This window comes from Fukomys damarensis, unplaced genomic scaffold, assembly GCF_012274545.1.
Source record: "Fukomys damarensis isolate Sample0158 unplaced genomic scaffold, DMR_v1.0_HiC HiC_scaffold_11, whole genome shotgun sequence".
Lineage (NCBI taxonomy): Eukaryota > Metazoa > Chordata > Mammalia > Rodentia > Bathyergidae > Fukomys > Fukomys damarensis.
This window is the reverse complement of record NW_022900923.1, coordinates 33,786,364-33,804,275: the sequence shown is the minus strand read 5'-3', so window position 1 is coordinate 33,804,275 and position 17,912 is coordinate 33,786,364.

Below are 17,912 nucleotides of genomic sequence, written 5' to 3'. Positions count from 1 at the left end.
ATTGTTTTGCCTTTCCTTTCCTAAAGCCCTGAGGAACACAGTTGTACAACAAGGACATAAGCCTTGGTGTATATCTCCAAAGTTAATTCCACCTGTTAGATGTAAAATTTCTACTTTTTAAAAACTACTGTAGAGTCAGATGATAGTAGGACTATCTGTTCTCAAGGTTTAAAATAGGGATAATTCGGATTTAGGTTGAAAGAAACAGTCGTCCTTTTATCATCTCTCAAGAAAGAAAGGCCAAGGTGTTGGGGGTTTAGTTCAGCATTTAAAAAAGAATATTTGTTTCATACATTTTTTCTTCTAATCAGCTAGGTAGAAGATACATATCTCCTAAAGGAAGAAAATTTATACATGTACCTTGTATTTCAAGCCCCATATGATTCTCCTAAAATATGAGCATATAATCTAAATACTTGGCATGAAAAACTCAAAAGAAGGCTATACTGTATCTTTTAAAAACTAAACTAAAATAAAAATATTTATTTCAATCTTGCAGGAAATAAATGCTCTATTTATTATAAATTCTGGTTCCTTTTTCAGCACCACACTTTCACCTAGGCTACTGGAATTTCCTCTGGCTTCTGTTTTTTTCTTTTTTTCTGTGCTTATTGTTTTTTTCTGGCTATTTTCAGTGTCTAGCACAATTAGATGGAGCCCTGAAATTGAGATTTTCTGGATGTGAAAGTAAAGATAAATCAGGGGACAGCAAGGATTACCAATGTTCTTTTTGTTTTGCTAATGAAACTCAAAAAACAAATTTTAAAATACTGAATAAATTTAGCTTATGTAGAGATCACTACATTGTACTTACTTCTTATATTTCCTCCTGGACTGGCAAAAAGTTTTGCTGGATAACCCCAGCCTGAAGACCGGATGTGTGGCCGTAGTCTGAAAGACTTAGTCTAAAAAAATCGAATGCTTCAGATTATGAACAAAGGTTTAGTTCTTCATCTTCTTTGTTCTATGGCTGCAAACTTCTAAAATTATGCTTACTTTTTGTTCAGGGGAATACAGTCTCCAGTGACTTCTCCTCATAGTTAGGCTGATGCCTGTAATCTGTAGGGTTGCTTGAATCTTTTATTATGTGTCCCTCATGACCATTTCAGCCTTCTTTCTACCACTTTTACTTCCTAGTCTCCACGTACACCCAGCTGTGTTGTCAGGCATTACATTGTCAGCTCCTGTGTGCATTCACGTATGCTACTCCTTCCGGGAAACAAATTTACAATGAATTCAAAGACCAACTCCCAGGTGGAACGTTTTCCTGGAGGAGAAAGTAACTTCTTCCTGTGTGCTCTCTCCTGCGGCACCCCGTGTACTATTGCATGGCAAAATTTATACATTGCTGCAAAGTTAAAATATATTAGGCAAAAGTCATCTATTTGAAATTGTAATCTTTCTTTAACGTGATTTAATTGACTGTTTTTGCCTTAGTTTGTGTGAGCCAAAGAAACTAGTACAGAGAGTTAATCTTCGATCTGGTGAAGTTTTCTATTCTAACCACCTTCTACCGTACTCCTTACCATCCCCACATCGGCCCTTGGACGGGAGTGTGAACATACTCATGTAGCTCTGATCAGTTGGTTAACACAGTACTCCTCACTCCAGCGTTTCTATGGGCCTGTATGAATAATAAAGAAAAAATAAGCTGGACTTGGTGACGCACACCTATAATCCTAGCACTCTGGGAGGCTGAGGCAGGAAGATCACAAATTCAAGCCCAGCCTAGGCACCTTGGTAAGACCCTGTCTCCAAATTAAAAAAGGAAAAAAAAGAACTGGTGATACAGATCAGTGTGAAGGGTCCAGTACTGAAAAAGAAAGAAAAAAAACAATATATATATATATTTTTTTGGGGGGGATATGTATATAAATCCCAAAGTAAACAATGCATACAGTTATACATTTTCCTTTATAGTGAATCTCTTGCCGTGTCAATAAATGTACTTTTATTTCATCATTATTGATAGCCGCCTAGAGAGACGTGATGGTTATATATTGAGTCCACCAAAAAATGTATACACACTCCAGGAAAAGAAAAAATAGTCTGATTTTTTTTCAACAGAGAGGGTTACCTTTGTATTGGGGAAGCCTAGAGGAGGTTGTACACTGCAGAAAGCCTACTATATTGCTGGCCTTTAGAGAAGAAATTGGAATGTACGTGCAGCAATCTTGATGAGCAAGTTTCCCAATAGCAGTACACTGTACTAATAAATATCTGTAAGCTAACGGCCACCACTCTGAACACCTCTTGTAATTGTAGAGGCCACAGGTAAGGTATTAATCTTATGATGGCTCAAGAAATTTACTATTAAAACATTTGTACAAGTTTTTCTTTTCCTGAAATATATACTTTTTTGGGTGGACTCTGTATTATTAGTATTTTTATTCTCTGGCACAGTGTCAGGAATGTTTGTTGAATAAAGGACAAAATATCTTCCCTGTACCTTTATCTGAGCCAGATTTGAGAGCATCTAATGAGTCCATCAGTGTGAACTTAGCTGCAGCTTCCAATGGGAGAACAGAAAAGGGAAGTAGTAGCCATGGTATGACTCATTTTGTTTTTGTATTTAGTTCCCTCTTATCATAAAGTAAAAAACACTGGTTGAAAAAAAGATGTGGTTTCACAAAACATCGTCATCGTTTCCTTATGAAAATGACAATGTAACAACATATAATTAGGAAAATTGATTTGTATGCCCAGATTATATGCTCATGACGCAGGATGTAACATTTACCTTAACAAAAACACTACCTTTACTGAGGCATTAAGAATTCTGACATAATGTTATGAAATAAAGTAACTGAGAAAATAATAAATTGATTTGAGAAATTCTTTAAATACATGGATTGAGCATTTTAAGCCTGGTTAAGAGACGTGCAATTGTGAAGGACCTGCCCTTCGAGCGCCTAAGACTGGTTAATGAGGCTAAGGGCACACCCACCTGAAGACCAGCAAGGCAGGGAAGAACTTACTGCATCTCCAAACTTCTGTAAAGAGTTTTAACCTTGAGCTAGCTTCTCTCTCTGCACCTTTCCTCCTTGTGCACCTGATTGCCTAAAGATGTGAGTAGGGTTTGAAGATGCCAGGGCTCATATCCCAAACCACTGTCCAGTGAAGGAGACAGTGCCCAAAGGAACTCCCAGCTGTTTTCTGCTCCAGCTTTTCAGGATGGGGCATTGTTCTGAGTAGGGAGACAGGCTTTACTTTACCTTCTTCTAAAACAGGATTTAGGGGATGGCTACGGTACTTCATACTCAAAAACCAGTCCCCTTTTGATTGTTAGCAAAGCCCTGGCATTGGATGTTCATTTCTCCCCCTGTGACACAGGAAAAAAATCCTAATTAGCTTTGATAATCACCTTCTCTTGTCAGAGATTGGTTTATGAGTGATTACATCATAAAAAGAGAATTAGGGGTCAAACGGTCCCCTTACATAGGATGCTGTAGTACCCAGCGTGATGCCAAGTCTGCAGAGACCACCCTGGGACATGAGAAGAGGTTAAGCCCAACATGGTAAAGATGGCAGAATAGAGACAAATGGAAAACACAGGTTTCCCTGGTGGAAAACACAGGTTTCCCTGGTGATTGTGATAAGTTATTGCTAGTTCTGGCTCAGGAAGTAGACAACCTCGACTTTAACAAACAAGGCAATGTACGATCTCTTGTGAAAGAAATCCAGATATAGATGCTTCTGGGACATGTTATTTCAATAGCTTATACATTCCACATATGGAACATAACCTTTATTGTACATGTTTTTAGTAAAAATATATTCTTTCCTTATATCCAATCAAAATCCTATTTCCCAAGATACTCTTTCAGCATTCCACGAGTCAGAATAACTCCCTGCAGTTTGAGTATTGCTCTTGATTTTGGTAAGAGATTTTGCTTTAATCCGTCTTTGCTTTCTTCATATGCATACATTATTAGTCTCCTCAGTATAAAACATATTAAAGGCAAAAATGAAATAAATTGTGTCAAGTGATTGAAAGAAGCATGCATTTTTATATTATTATCTGTGCTACACCCTGGTACACTGCCCAGTAGCTGGCACTCCATACAGTTTGCCGAATTGTTCATGTGTAAAATGACACTGAATGTCCCTTCTGAGTCTAAGGCACAGTGACGTTTAAGCTGAAGTGAGATCATACATTTTAGGATTACGTGGGTGTTTGCGAGTTGAATAGGGAAAAGAGTTGTAAGCATGGGAGGTGAAATACATACATCTTAAACTTAAAAAGGATTGATGTTTTTTAGACTACACTTCTATTTTTGGACATCTTTACTCATGATATTTACTTTTGATGACTATCTGGAATAGTTCATTGCAAATGCAGAAAGTCTGGTTGTTTGGGAAGAATGTCGTGAAAATAGATTCTCATAATATGTAGCCAATAATAAACCTTTCATGGGCCTGCCAATATTTTGAGATTTATTGTGGAGTTTTTTGCCCTTATTATAACTTTGCACACCCCTAACAACATGTTGAACTTGGAGAGCGATTTGCTTTGCTTGAGGGAAACACTCCAGTGGTCTATTTTGGTATTCACTTTTGACATTCAGACTTGGAAATACTGTATTTCCAAGGTACTTGTCCCTGGATGAGCTTACAATGCAAGTGAAAAGCTGAATCAGGTCAAAAATTTAATTATCTGTTGAAATCTTTCATAGAGGACTTCCCTGTTGAGGATTCTCTTTGTGTAGATTAAGGGATGGGTACAAAAATAAGTACAAGATGAGGAAGAGTATGAAAGGTTCAAGGACTCAAGCTTATTCTTTAATTATTTACTTTACATTTTCATTTCTAACTTTTAGAAACAGGAAAGACCCACATACCAAACCCCTAGCGACTCTGTGCTTTGTTTTAGGTTAATGATGGATTAAATCTCTGCTTGTTTTTCCACTACTACTTCAGTTAGTTCTATTGGCTCACATGAGAAAAGGTAGCGAGGTACTTAGTGGCTCCTTGGGAGTTTCCATGAAGGAGATGAGGAGGAAGTTGGAAGGGGAAGACGTTTGGAGGAAGAAAATGAAGGCAGCTGCAGGAGTGTTTAAAAAAAAAAAAAACAAGAGGGGGGAGGCTTCATGAATTTCTATCTTCCTTCCATTCTTTTTCTTGCCACCTTGGATATTGAACCCAAAGTTTTATGCATGCTCAGGCTAGTACTGTATCACTTGAGCTACATCCCAGCTGTAGCTTCATGCATTTCTTGAAAGGGTGGAGAAAATAGACATTTTATTCACCTATAGTACTGGAGCTGATGAAGTAGAAATCCCGCCGGGTGGTTGTTTAGAAGCAGGTACAGCCTGGGGAATTTGGCAGAGTGACTTGCATTTAAGGCCAAAGTACATGCAGACCATAAAAGCGGAAGGCACCAATAAATACTGGTTGTGTTAAATAAAGTTATGTTCTTGATGGGTGACCGTATTTCTTGTGATGTAAAGTAGGCACCAAGGCAAACTGTTTTCAGTTTCTGTAAAACACAGTGTTTCAATATCTCTGTACCTTTGCTTATGTTATTCCCTCTATCTGGAAACATCCCTATTTACCCGCCTATCTCCTATTCTTTTCCCCAAATTTGAGAGCATCAAAAGAGTCCCCCAAAGCTTTTTCTGAAGTCCTTCCTGCCTCTTACCCAGTGGCATTTGTCACCCTTTTTTTGAGCTTCCTGCTATGTATAGTAAAATGTATATAGCATCTATGTTACTTTACTGCATTTAGTTTATATATTTTGTTTCTATTATTGTGTTTTTGCCCTTTTCAGGGTAGGAACTGTTTCCTAATAATTTTATATCTACAACATTCAGTGGAAATTTTCTCATTGTAGGGATTCAATACATGTTAACTCTGTGCCTAAGTTGTTGAATGGAAAGTGGTCATAGTGGTAGTGGTGGTTAGGGCTGAGATTCAGTGATTAAATGGGTTAGGAGTTGAAGGCTTTCAAAGTGTTTCTAAGGAGATATGTGCAATAGTGGTTACTACCCTGCAACTACTTCACCAAAAGCTGTCATTCCCGTAGGGGTGGAGCTCTGCAGTGACGAGCATCCCTTCCCTGCTCCGTGTAAGAATCCTGCTATTAGTACACTACTTGGGCCTGTTTTCTTTTCCCCCAACTAAATCTCTCTCATGTGATCTCATAGAAGAAATGGACAATATTTAGTTCTCTGAAAATGGTTGCAAATTTGCATTTAAAATTATTCAGTAACATTCCCCCAGTATGCACCATTTACAATGTTCTAGGCAGGATCCGTACTTTGCAAAACCTGTGTCAGCTACTGTCTTACCTTTGAAGTTCCCAAGAAAAATTCTAGAAAGCAATTTAATAGTGGCTCTACATTTCCTTTGTTTTTTTTGATGCCGGGGATAAAACTCCGGTCCTTATGCTTGCGAGGCAGGTAGTGAAACCACTGAGCTAAGTCCCCGGCCCTGCATTTCCTCTTCCCCTTTTCATTGATGGGTGAAAAGTGAAGAGTTTAAGGGGTCTCTCTTTTGCTTCAGAAGGTATTTGAGTTGAGAGGAACGGGTATAAGCATTGGACCCAAGCAGATTGGTCTTGGATGCTTTTTCACTCGAAGTTGTGCGGTAATTCAATCAATGCCTATGAATATCAATGTCTTGATCAACAAAAATGGCTAAGGTAATTGGCATAATGGATGTGAATGAATCTAGGAAATAACATGGCATAGAAATGATAAGTACTCTCATATTATTTTTTTTCATGTGGTTGAAAACCCCATACTCTTCAGCAAAACGCATGGTGTCTTTATAAATATGTATCACTAGTATACTTAGAACAGATTTTACATTACTCCCTTTTCTGGGGTGATAGGGATTCTTGTAACATACTATAAAAGTAACGATATAGGTGAGAATTGACAACACCAAGATACCGTTATGGCTACATGGGGCTTCTTCCTTGGAATCTTAGAATTACTCCTGCCCCTCCTTGAATTTTCCCACTAGGCTTTGGGAAGGCTGGATAAGTGGTAGCACAACTGGTTTTAAATAATAATACACTTTGAGAATTTGTACTATTGAATTAAAAGGCTCAAGTTTAAAATGTGTCTTTGCCATTTACTAGCCAACTATGGTAGAATGGTGCCCTTCACTCTACCCCATAATGTCCCTGCCTTAATCCCCGTAATGTGTGAATATGTTGCCTTACACGGCAAAAAGAGATGTTGCATTACAGATGTGATTAAGTTAAGGACCTTGAAATCACAAGATCATTTTCTTTTTGGTACCAGGATTTGAACTTGGGCCCTTGTGCTTGTGAGGCAGGAGGCAGAAGCTCTGAGCAAAATCCCCAGCCCATAAATTAAAGACCTTGAGATGGAGCCAGTATCCTGGATTATTCACATAGGTTCAGTGAAGGACACTGGAAGAGCCGGAGTAGGGAAAGCAGATGGAGCCCTGGAACCAGAGTAAAGAACGATGCACATGGAAGAAGGAAGGAGCCACACACCAGGAAAGGCAGGCAGCTCTAGAAGATGAAAAGGCAAATAAGGGATTTTTCTCTGAATCCTCAAGAGGAACCTAACTTTGCTGAACTCAAATGTTTTTTTAAAGTAACTAAATATGTGATAATTGATTATAGTAGCTACTGAAAACTCACACACGGCTTTAGTTTCTTATCTCTAAAATACTAACAGATACTGTAAAATCTGTGTGTTTGGAGGGTATAGAATTCCATGAAGAAATAACACAGATTAAGGGAGTAGAGAATGTGAGCAGGTGTACATGGAAGGTCCATCGTAAATCAGGTGTGCAGGGACTCTGCAGCGGTGGTATTTGAGCAGACCCTTGCATAAGAACAAAGCAGACTAAAGAGTTGCCAAAAGCACATTCTATAGAGTGGGAAGAAACCATCCTCTGGTGAGCAGGTGTTCACCCAGAAGTGCCAGAGCAGCTGGCATGAAACAGGCAAGGAAGCCAGAGATTGAGATGACCTCCAGAAATGTTGGAGACCGTGTGTACTGAAGGACACTTTACCTAGCCCGATTGTAGCCAACATGGAATGTAAATACTGCAAACATGTAAAAATAGATCAAAGCATCAAGTGGTACATCTTAAGTATACACAATTTCTTTTTGGTAATCGTACTCCAATAAAGCTGGGAAGAGAACTTTTGACAATTTGGATCAGAGCTCAGAGAAGCGGTCAGAGCCGGAGGTAAGTCTTGCTATGAAAGTGATGTTCTGACCACAGTACTGGAGAAGCCTGCCCTGCCACGCAGTCTAGGCAGTCAGTCTGGGCCCTTGAAAACAGCATGGTTCAGGCAGAGAAAGAGGAACTGAGGAGCAATGGTAGGGAGGTGAGAGGAAACCTCGGAGGGTGGGTGCCTAAAGCTAAATGAGGAATGTGCTTCAAGACCCGGGCTGGGATCAGCTTTGTCAAAAATGTCTCAGTCTTGTTTCAGGGTGTAGAGATAACATGCAGCACAAAGGTCAGGGCTCATAGAAAACTCAAGCTTCTAATGAATTAATTCTGATCTCTTTTGATTGCTCAGAAACAGTGTTTTAGAGCAGGCCGTTCTTGCAGGCATTACTTTTTTTTGTTTTGTTTTTTTAAACACCTTCCCTGTTTTGTACTGTTATGGCCTAAATCTAAATGTCTCGCTAAAGCCTCATGAATTCACAGGGGCTTTTGGGAGGTCACTGAATCATGTGTGATATGGGATCACAGGTGTATGATACTGGATAGTCCACTGATTGGTTTAGTGTAGTTCTGAGTGGGCATGATGGACTTACTGAAAAGGGAAGACCCACCCTGGGTGTGGGTGGCAGCAACCATTAGGCCTATAGCCTGGATGGGATGAAAAGGGAAAAAGAAAGGCTTGTGGCTTTTTGCCTGCCGTGCCATGGACTGGTTTTCCTCTGCCATGTCCCTCTGCCACACTGTCCTGTCACAGAACTAGCCGATTATGCACTGAAACCTCTGGAAACTGAGCTAAAATAAACCTCTTCTTTAATTTGTGAGTGTTGAAGTATTTTGTCCCAGCAACGAGAAAGTAACTGAGCCGTGTACTTAAGGTTCTTTCCTTGTAATCCTGTGTTCTGTAGATAGCAAAGACCAGCCAAAAGCAGAAAAAGCAATAAGTGGGCTCTTTTCTGAAATGAGGAATAATTTTGGGAAGACAGTAGCAAGAATTTAACAAACAATGATGCTTTGATACAGCTAATTAAATACTGTTTATTAAAGTACCCTGCAAGCTCTGTGCCATTTCCATTATAAGGAAATGACAATAAATTTCCACGTTATAGGACACAAACATTTGCACAGTGGTAAAGTCAGAAACTTCATTATGTATTTATTAACTAAAGATTTAAGCAAGCGATTCCCAACCTTTTTGATGTTACAATAGACTTTGATTTTTTTTTTTTTGGTCATCTGTTACTCTCCACTTTTCCTCATAAGGGCCATAAAGGAATAGTTTTACTATTTGAATTAAATATAATTTTCTTTTGAAAATTCTTGTATTGCTTAAAATTACTGGAGATAGTTCCAATGTTGTAAAACTACACAAGGGACTAGCTAGATTAGAAGGAAATGCACAATGGAGCTAATAATTTATTTCAACTTGAGAGCATTTCTTAGGATTTGGTGTGATTTGAAACTACTTTGAAGCCTCATCTTTTCATTAAGACTTTCTGAACACAATTCCTGCCCTGGTCTGGCTTGTGGTGGAGCTGAGTCTGCATTGCTCTCTCCTTTCTGCTTACAGTGCTGAAGGTAGGCTTCAGATTCTTTCTAGCTGTTCCTGATGCCTCTTTCCATGGTGTCTGCATTCCAGCAGCTCTTTGAAAGTGCTCTTCTATTTCCTGCTTCAGGGCTTTTGCAGAAAATGCTTCTTTAGGGATTTCAAAAATTGTTCCTCTGAATGGAGCATCAACTCAAATAGTTGGGCTTCTCTGTAGCTTTAAGCTCCGAGCTTAAAGCCCTTCAGGGAGGTTCAGGAAACCTGCAAACCTTCTGGCCAGTGCCATCACACATCACAGGAGGTCTGTTTCTCTGGGAAAACTGCTCCCCTGATTCCCATGTTCTATGGTTCCAAAGCACATGAGTTTCAGAACTTTGCTACAGGCACATGGAGACGAATGTTCAGGCTCATGACATTGCCTTGATATCCTACTAAGTCAGTTCTTTCTCTACCAGTGACTACTAATTCCCTTGGAGCCCTTCCCAATATGGAATCTAGCACATTTTAGGCAAGAATCAAAACTTTACAGATTCAGTGTGTTGCTCTCACACTCTTTCATTCTCAGCCTCCCACATCCCTCCATGGCTTAGTTTCTGTCGTCCTTCACTATAATCGGTCTTTGTGTCTTCACCCCTTTGGTTCTTTCTTCCTCTATATTAGTTTTCTATGTAGCAGTAACAAATCATCATAGACCTAGTGGTTTAAAACAACACCTGTTTCTTATTAAATGGTTCCCAAAGGTCAGCTGTTTGAGCACGCCTTAGCCACATCTCTTTGGGTTTTATAATACTGCAATGGCCAAGATACAGAGCCCTCCTCTAAGGTCACACGATTGTTGAGGGAATTTGTTTCCAGCGGCTACAGCTTACACTGATTTGCTTCTTTTAGGTCAGCAGAAGAGCATCTCTGATCTCACAGATGAACTACACCTTCTTCTTCAAAGGCTTGCTGGACTGGGTGAGGCCCACCCATGATAATCTACTGGGATTTGGGACCAGAAAAATCTCTTGCCACATAACATAACGTCATCATGGGAGGGATATCCCATCATAGCCACGGGCCCTACCCACAATCAAGGGGCAGGCATGCATGCCGGGGGCCAGGGAGTCCTGAGGGCTGTGCTCCTCTATTATATTCTCTATTGTACAATCCCCCCCAGGCCCCAGTTACGGTTAGCATTTGCCCTGCTTGAGAAACACACACACACACACACACACACACACACACACACACACACACACACACACACACACTAACCCACTTTGAGTTCTCAGCCACAAACCTAAACACCGATTCAATTAGGCCTTCAGAGTTTCCAGCAAGCCAACCTATTTGTCCTCTCTTCCTCCTGTAGATGAACACTGCCCTCTGTCACTTGATCTCCGTCACTATTTTTATGAGAATTTAGAAGCAGGTGACAGATGACTTTAGTGTCACCACTCCTCCTTCTGCCGTCTTCCCTGCATGTCAGCGCTCACTCATGTACTCTGCTCTCCCTCCTGTCACACCGGACGAGCCGGCTGCATCACACCTTCTAGTCACCTCACCTGCCGGAGGACGCCGCTTTTGTAATTGTCCCTTTTCATCCTCCATCCTTCGGTTTTCCTGCTGTAACGGATCATTCATCATTTCATACAAGCATGCTATCATTCCTGCCATTAAAAATTCTCTCTCAGCTCTACCTGTCGCCCCGTCATTCTATCCCTCCTATAGCGGAGTTCCTTGGAAATTATGGATGTAATCTCACACGACTGAGCTCGCCTTCCTCTCCTGGAGACATCTTCTTCACAGAGTTTCCAGGATGTCGCACTCTGTCTCTTTTCCTATAGCATGTTATCTATGTTAAAAATACAGAAAAAATGTGTGTGTGCGAAGTATGCACTGAAAGGCAGTTACTGGAGGAGAATCCTTTTTAAAATATCACTAAATATCTAAGTCGTGGAATCTTCTTTCTTATTTGGCTCTCTGAGATGCCTTGCTTTCTTTCCTATTTCTGGCTTGACTCTAATCATACAAATCACTTCTCTATTTCATTTTTTGACACAAAGTTTACAAGAATAAAAAGGCTACTTCCTTACTTATTAAAGCTCCTTTTGCTTATCCTAAACCCGCAAGAGGTTTTATGTTTATTCATACATTTGGTATCTAGGTAGTGAAGAGTTTGGGGAAAATCCTATAGTTTAATTCCTGCAATGCCAGGTTCACAGCTGCAGAGTAGCTGAAGCAACTTAAATTTTATGTTGTATTAATACATGCAAGGGGCCAGTTAAGAGGACAGCAGCAGTTCTGGAAGGCAGGCCTGCTAATACAATACACAGAGTATACTGCACGCTTGCGCATATCTTTTTTGATAATGTTGGAAGAATGAAGAAGAGGGGTGAACATGATACTTATGGTTAAATATTTCAATGATGAGAATAAAGATGAGAGTGTAGACTTCACAGTGAAGGCCAAGTGGTAAAATTTGGACCAAATGTTGTAAGAAAAGGCAGGAAATTAGACCAAGGGATACACGGGGTTGCAGAAAAAATGATTTTCCCAAGAGATAGGACAAGAGGGTTCAGGAACAGTGCACACAGTGTTTCTGGATGTACTCCAGCACAGGAGGGCAGGTTTAATCTTGGGATGGATGATTGGAAGAGATGACATTTCACATCTCTTCTGTTTCTATTTTTATTTTAGCACAGAGTTCTCGACCTTTTCTGAGACTTGGATTCTTTTGAGAATCTAATAAAAAGTATCACCTTTCTGCCCAGAACCAAATGAACATATGTTGCCATTTCTTAAAAAGAAAAGAAAAAAAAAATATATATATAGAGCTCCGGTGTTGAACTCTTAGGTTCTCAAAGATCAAAATTTGAAAGCTAGAGTATTGGATTATTTCTTGCTTATAAAAAGTTTGAATAATTAATGGCTTCATTGGAAAACTGGAAATGCTTTTTAATCCTGTTCCAAGAAATAGCATTTTCTTCTAAATTCATTTAAACATAGAACATAGATGTTAATTTATTTCAAAGGTCTTTTAACATATAAGATTAAATAAGAAGAAACAATAATAGATTAAATATTTATTGTGAAAAGGTTTTGAAATTTATGACAATTTAATTGAATCCAAATATTATTTAAAGATTAGAGATTAGTTTATAATGATTTATCCCTCATCAAAATAGATGTTATTTGGTTCTCCTGAAAACCCTATGCTACTGGAAGAGTGTTTGTAATAACTCCTACTTTATAAATGACTGATCTGAATTTCAGAGAACCTAATTTGTTGGCCTAAGATCAAAATTAGAGAAAGCATGTGTCTGATGAAGAGTCAGACACAACTCCATTCATTTCCTGCTTCAGGTGTGTGAGTGTAGAAGGGAACTTAGTGTCTCTGTAACTCAGTTTTCTCCCTTGAAAAGCGAGCATAATAGTAATGTTCACTTTCTAGGAGTACTTTTAGCCTTTAAATGAGTTTTAGGTTCTTCTTACTTATCAGCAAGGAATTCCTAAGGCATTTGTCTTGAGATAATATGTGTAAAATGCTGAGCAAAGCCTAGCTCAAAGGAAGTACTTGATTATTGAAATGATGATAAAATTAAAGCAGAACTTGAGTCTAGACTCTGTGTATCATAATGTCTTATAAGTCTTACATTTTCAATAAAAGTAATACATTTGATTTAATTTTATGCATTACTTCGATGTTTTGATGCAGATGACAAGAACAGAAAAACTATGATTACTTATTTGTTATTTACTAATTGTGTCATTGAATTACTTTAGTTATTTAGCGTTGTGTAACAAACTATCTCCAAGATTTAGGGGCACAAAACAATCCTACTTTGCTCTCTTAGTTTCTGGGGGCCATGATTTCAACAGGCACACAGAAAACTCATCTCTACTCTATCCAGCTTCAGCTAGAGTGTCTCAGAGAGTGGCAGCTGGCGTCTTCATGCCCTTCCTGTCTTGTGGGTGACACCAGGAAGACTCAAGCATGCGGGGCCACAGAGGTCCTCCGGCCTTTCTGTCTATTTCTGTGTGGTATCTCTACGTGGTCGTTCAGTATGGTGGCTCCAGGGTAGACAGGCTTTGCACAATCAGCAAGCATTTCCTAAGCCATTGTCCTGAGAGTGAGTGTCAGCCTGAAGCTACGTCCCTTTTCCTAACCTAGCCCCAGAAGTCACATAGCATCACTTCTGCTGCCTTGAATCACTTCACTAAGGCTGCATCTCCTCAGGGAGAGAAGAATCAGACTCTACCTTTTTATACAAAGTTTAAACATCATTATGCTTCTGAAGCCTCATAATAACCTCTTTTCTAAGTGATACTGTAGGTAAAATATTTGTAACTACTTGGGGGATTTGGGTATAAAACATTTGTACATAGAGAGAAAAAGACTTCCTTTCTGTCTTTAAGGAGATTAGAGTCAAGTTGGAGAAGACAACACTTTCTTGAAAATATAACCGAGAATATCTTTGAAATAAAAAGTTCCAAATGATATATTATGTTTCCAATAAGAAACATCTTTGCTCTTTTAGCTCCAGATCTTTCACTAAAATGCTATGTGTTAATGCATGGCATTTAATGTTTCTAGACCTCCCCCCCATTTGGTAGTACTGGGGATGAACTCAGGACCTTGTGTTTGCTAGGCAGGTACAGCACCACTGAGATATATGTCCAGTCCATAGATTTCTGTTTCTTTGTAAGAGCCTATAGAGGTGAATTGGAACCAGTGTGGAGACTGGGTAGGCCTTTGCTACTTCTACAGTGTTCCTTTAAGAAATATATCTTGTATAGTATGAACTATGAAAGACAATTAATTTTTAACTTATTAATTTCTTAAAGTTGATCAAGCATATCAGAGGTTCAAGGTGCACTGCTAAGTGCTGTAGGGAACACAGAGGTAAATTAATTCATATGTACTTAAGGACTTGTTACATCTAGATCTATATGAGTATATATTATAAATGCAGTATATATCTTACAAACAGAAGAGAGTTTATTTCTTTGCTATATAATACAAAACAAACAAAACACACCTGTGAGCACTATATGCCTATAATTCATAAAATATTCAAAATTCTAAGATAAATATATGAAATTTATATGCATAAATTCAACAATTATATATCCAATAATTGCCTGTGTTGTCCAATGTCCTTTGGGGGTAATTGTGGGGTAGTTGTTATGTACTATCTCCAGAGGCAGGAGACTCAGTTGTAGTTGCTTCTAGCTTGGTAATGATCGGGTAGGTTACTTATCTTCATTAAACCTAGGTAGCCACATTTATAGAATAATGGGCTTGAACTATATACCATAAGAGGTTCTTTCAAATTCTTAAGAAGCCTTATTTATTGACTTTTGCTTTTTTGCTTACAGTTATTTGATATAAATATATGTCCAAATGTTTTAAAATGTTTGTTTTCTCTCTCTAGCATTTATTGAATGTCTATGGTATAAATGCTTGAATATAGTGTCCTCTAGATAAAATTTTCTATGGAATGTCCCATAAAGCAAAACAAAGGAATCTTTCTTATAATAATGACCCCATACTGCCCTCAGATTTTAAACATTACAAAGTGTGTCATACATATATCTACAAAATAATAGCAAAATGCTTTACATGTGCCTGATCATTTGTAAAGTGTTTCATTTGTTACAATTCTGATTTTATTTGTCTCCTAGACTCCTCTGTTCTTGCCCTTTTAAGGTCCTTCTTTGGCCCGGCACAGGACTTCTGGGCTCCAGCCCAAAACCTCGTTGGTGGGTAAACAGTGGATTCCCATTTAAGAGGGATAAGACTGAATCTTAATGTGCCTGTGCTAAAGTCTAGTATGAGTGCAGGAGAAGAGACTAATGGCTAAGTCTAGCGAGTCTCTGCTGTAGCCCTAGCTGTGTTCGAGCATCACCAGCAGCACCACTGTTTCCTAGGTAGTGGTAGCCTCTCCCAGGACCATTTTTTGACTAACCTCTAGATGGCAGTTTCACACACCACTCATCTGAAGTATGCAGGAACCTAGGATGGACCAAACCTCCAAACTATCCTCTCTGGCTCTCACTTTTTGAAAACTTCTATGCCATGTACCTCTAAGGACATAGTTAGCTCATTCTGCCATGCTTACTCTCCACTATGCTGTAGTAGCACTGGGACAGATTGGTCATTCTGGGGGCTCAGAAGGCATCAACTAGGGAACAAAACATCATCATCACCATCTCTCAGTTGCTCAAGAACTTCAAAAGCAAGTATTTTCTTGAATTTACCTTACAGTTTTTGGGATAGAAACCAGTCACAAAAGGTTGCTAATGGAAGAAGATGGCCTTTCCTCACAAACACTGTGTTTTGTCACAAACACCGTATTTCACAAACAGCTATGTTTTGGGGGCACAGAATTACATCTTATATCAGTTGTGGGTAAAAGATATTGTGACCATTAGTCGTGCATGGATTTGAATGCAATAAGAAATGCCTAACAGATTAGTAAAGCACAGTTCTGGGTGTGTCTGTGGACGCTTGACAGAAAAATTGAGGGAGAAAGGCCAGAAATTGAGGGGGAAAGACCAACCTAGGTGTGGGTGGTACCAACAAATAGGCTTGTAACCTAGATAGAGTAAAAAGAGAAAGACAAAGGATGTAGTCCTGGCTTGGAAGAGCTCCAGGCTTTGACATTGCCTTTGGACGTGGGTCTCCAGTTTTTTTAGATTTCCATCACGACTCACACCAGCCACTCTATAGTGATCTTCAACCTTGGGCTGGCACTGCATCCTTCGTCCCTCTTCATCTGTGGCTCCCATCTTCTTGGGTTGATCAGCTACTGTGTCATCTGGCTCTCCAATGTACAGATGGCCATTGTGGAGTTGTCCACTGCCGATCTGCAGGCAGCCGTTGTAGCCTCTCCTACCTGATTCCTGTAAGCCTGCCTAATAAATCTCCTTGTATAGCTGTACATATATTTTCTGTTAATTCTGTTCCTCTCGCAAATCCTAACTGAGACAGATAAAAATCCATATCATCCTGTCTTGTACTAAGGGGTAGAAGATGATCCATCCACTGAGTTCCCTTTGAACTTAAATTTAATACTTCTGCTTTCAACAAAACACTACCTCCTCCACAATCCTCTGCAAGCCCTGCAATAATATGGTAATCTCCAAGGGCAAATAAAGATCTTAATTAGCAGCACCTCATAGAATCCCATTATCTACCTTATGCAATGAGTAAATGTGTCAACATCATTACTAATTATTTACTTCTGTCACATGTAATACACTTCTGGAAATTCTGTAGAAGGCTTATTTCTTATCCCAGAGGGCTTTTCCACAGAATCTGAAGGGACATATATATAAAGACACCAGAACAATACATGGTAATGTCTGTGAGATGGTACATGAAACAGATTGTATAAAGTTGAAGAAAAAGATTTCTGTGGCAGAGAATGTTTGGGATGATTTAGGGGATGGAGGGCAGGTAGCAAAGGAGGATTTGAGGGTGGGTACCATTTAGAGGTCCTGTAAGAGGGAGGAAGTGCTTTCAGAGAGGGAGAATAATTAAATTAACGGAGTCCAGACTGTTGTGTTTGTGAAATGCTGTATTATATTGTAGAGGATCTTCATCTACTTTCTTCTTTAAGAACTCCCAGAACATTTCTGCAAGATTTGTCTTACTTAAGGAGCCATTTCTGCTTTAGGTTGTCAATGAGACACGGTGATCAAAGTTACTCATTTTAGATAGCTACCATGATAGTGGCTTTCTGCTGGATCCTGAAGGCTGCCCTATGGAATTCCAAGGACTGACTCCTCCAAATGTTCAGGATAGAAGGATGATTTGACTTTACCATCACTGGGTAATGAGCGAGACACCCACAGATATGCTCAGACACACAGACCCAACGGTAAACGTTGTTTCTTGGGTACTGTTCAGTGCAAATATCGTTCAGGAAATAAAATGATTTCCTCAAGCCAAAGCTTTATCTTAGATTAGTCTTTGTAAAAGCAGAGTCTGGGCCAGAGACTGAGTGTCCATAATCTTTTGGGAAGGGAATCTCAGAGACAGAGAGAGCTAGAGGTGGACACAGGCAAAGGTGTACTCTCAGGTAATGTCTGTCCTTGGCCTGAAAGAGAGGAGGAGGTGAGATGATGGGGCTGAGCTGCTCTGGGACATAAAACTATAGTTGAACTAAGAATGAATGTGTGTGTGTGTGTGTGTGTGTGTGTGTGTGTGTGTGTG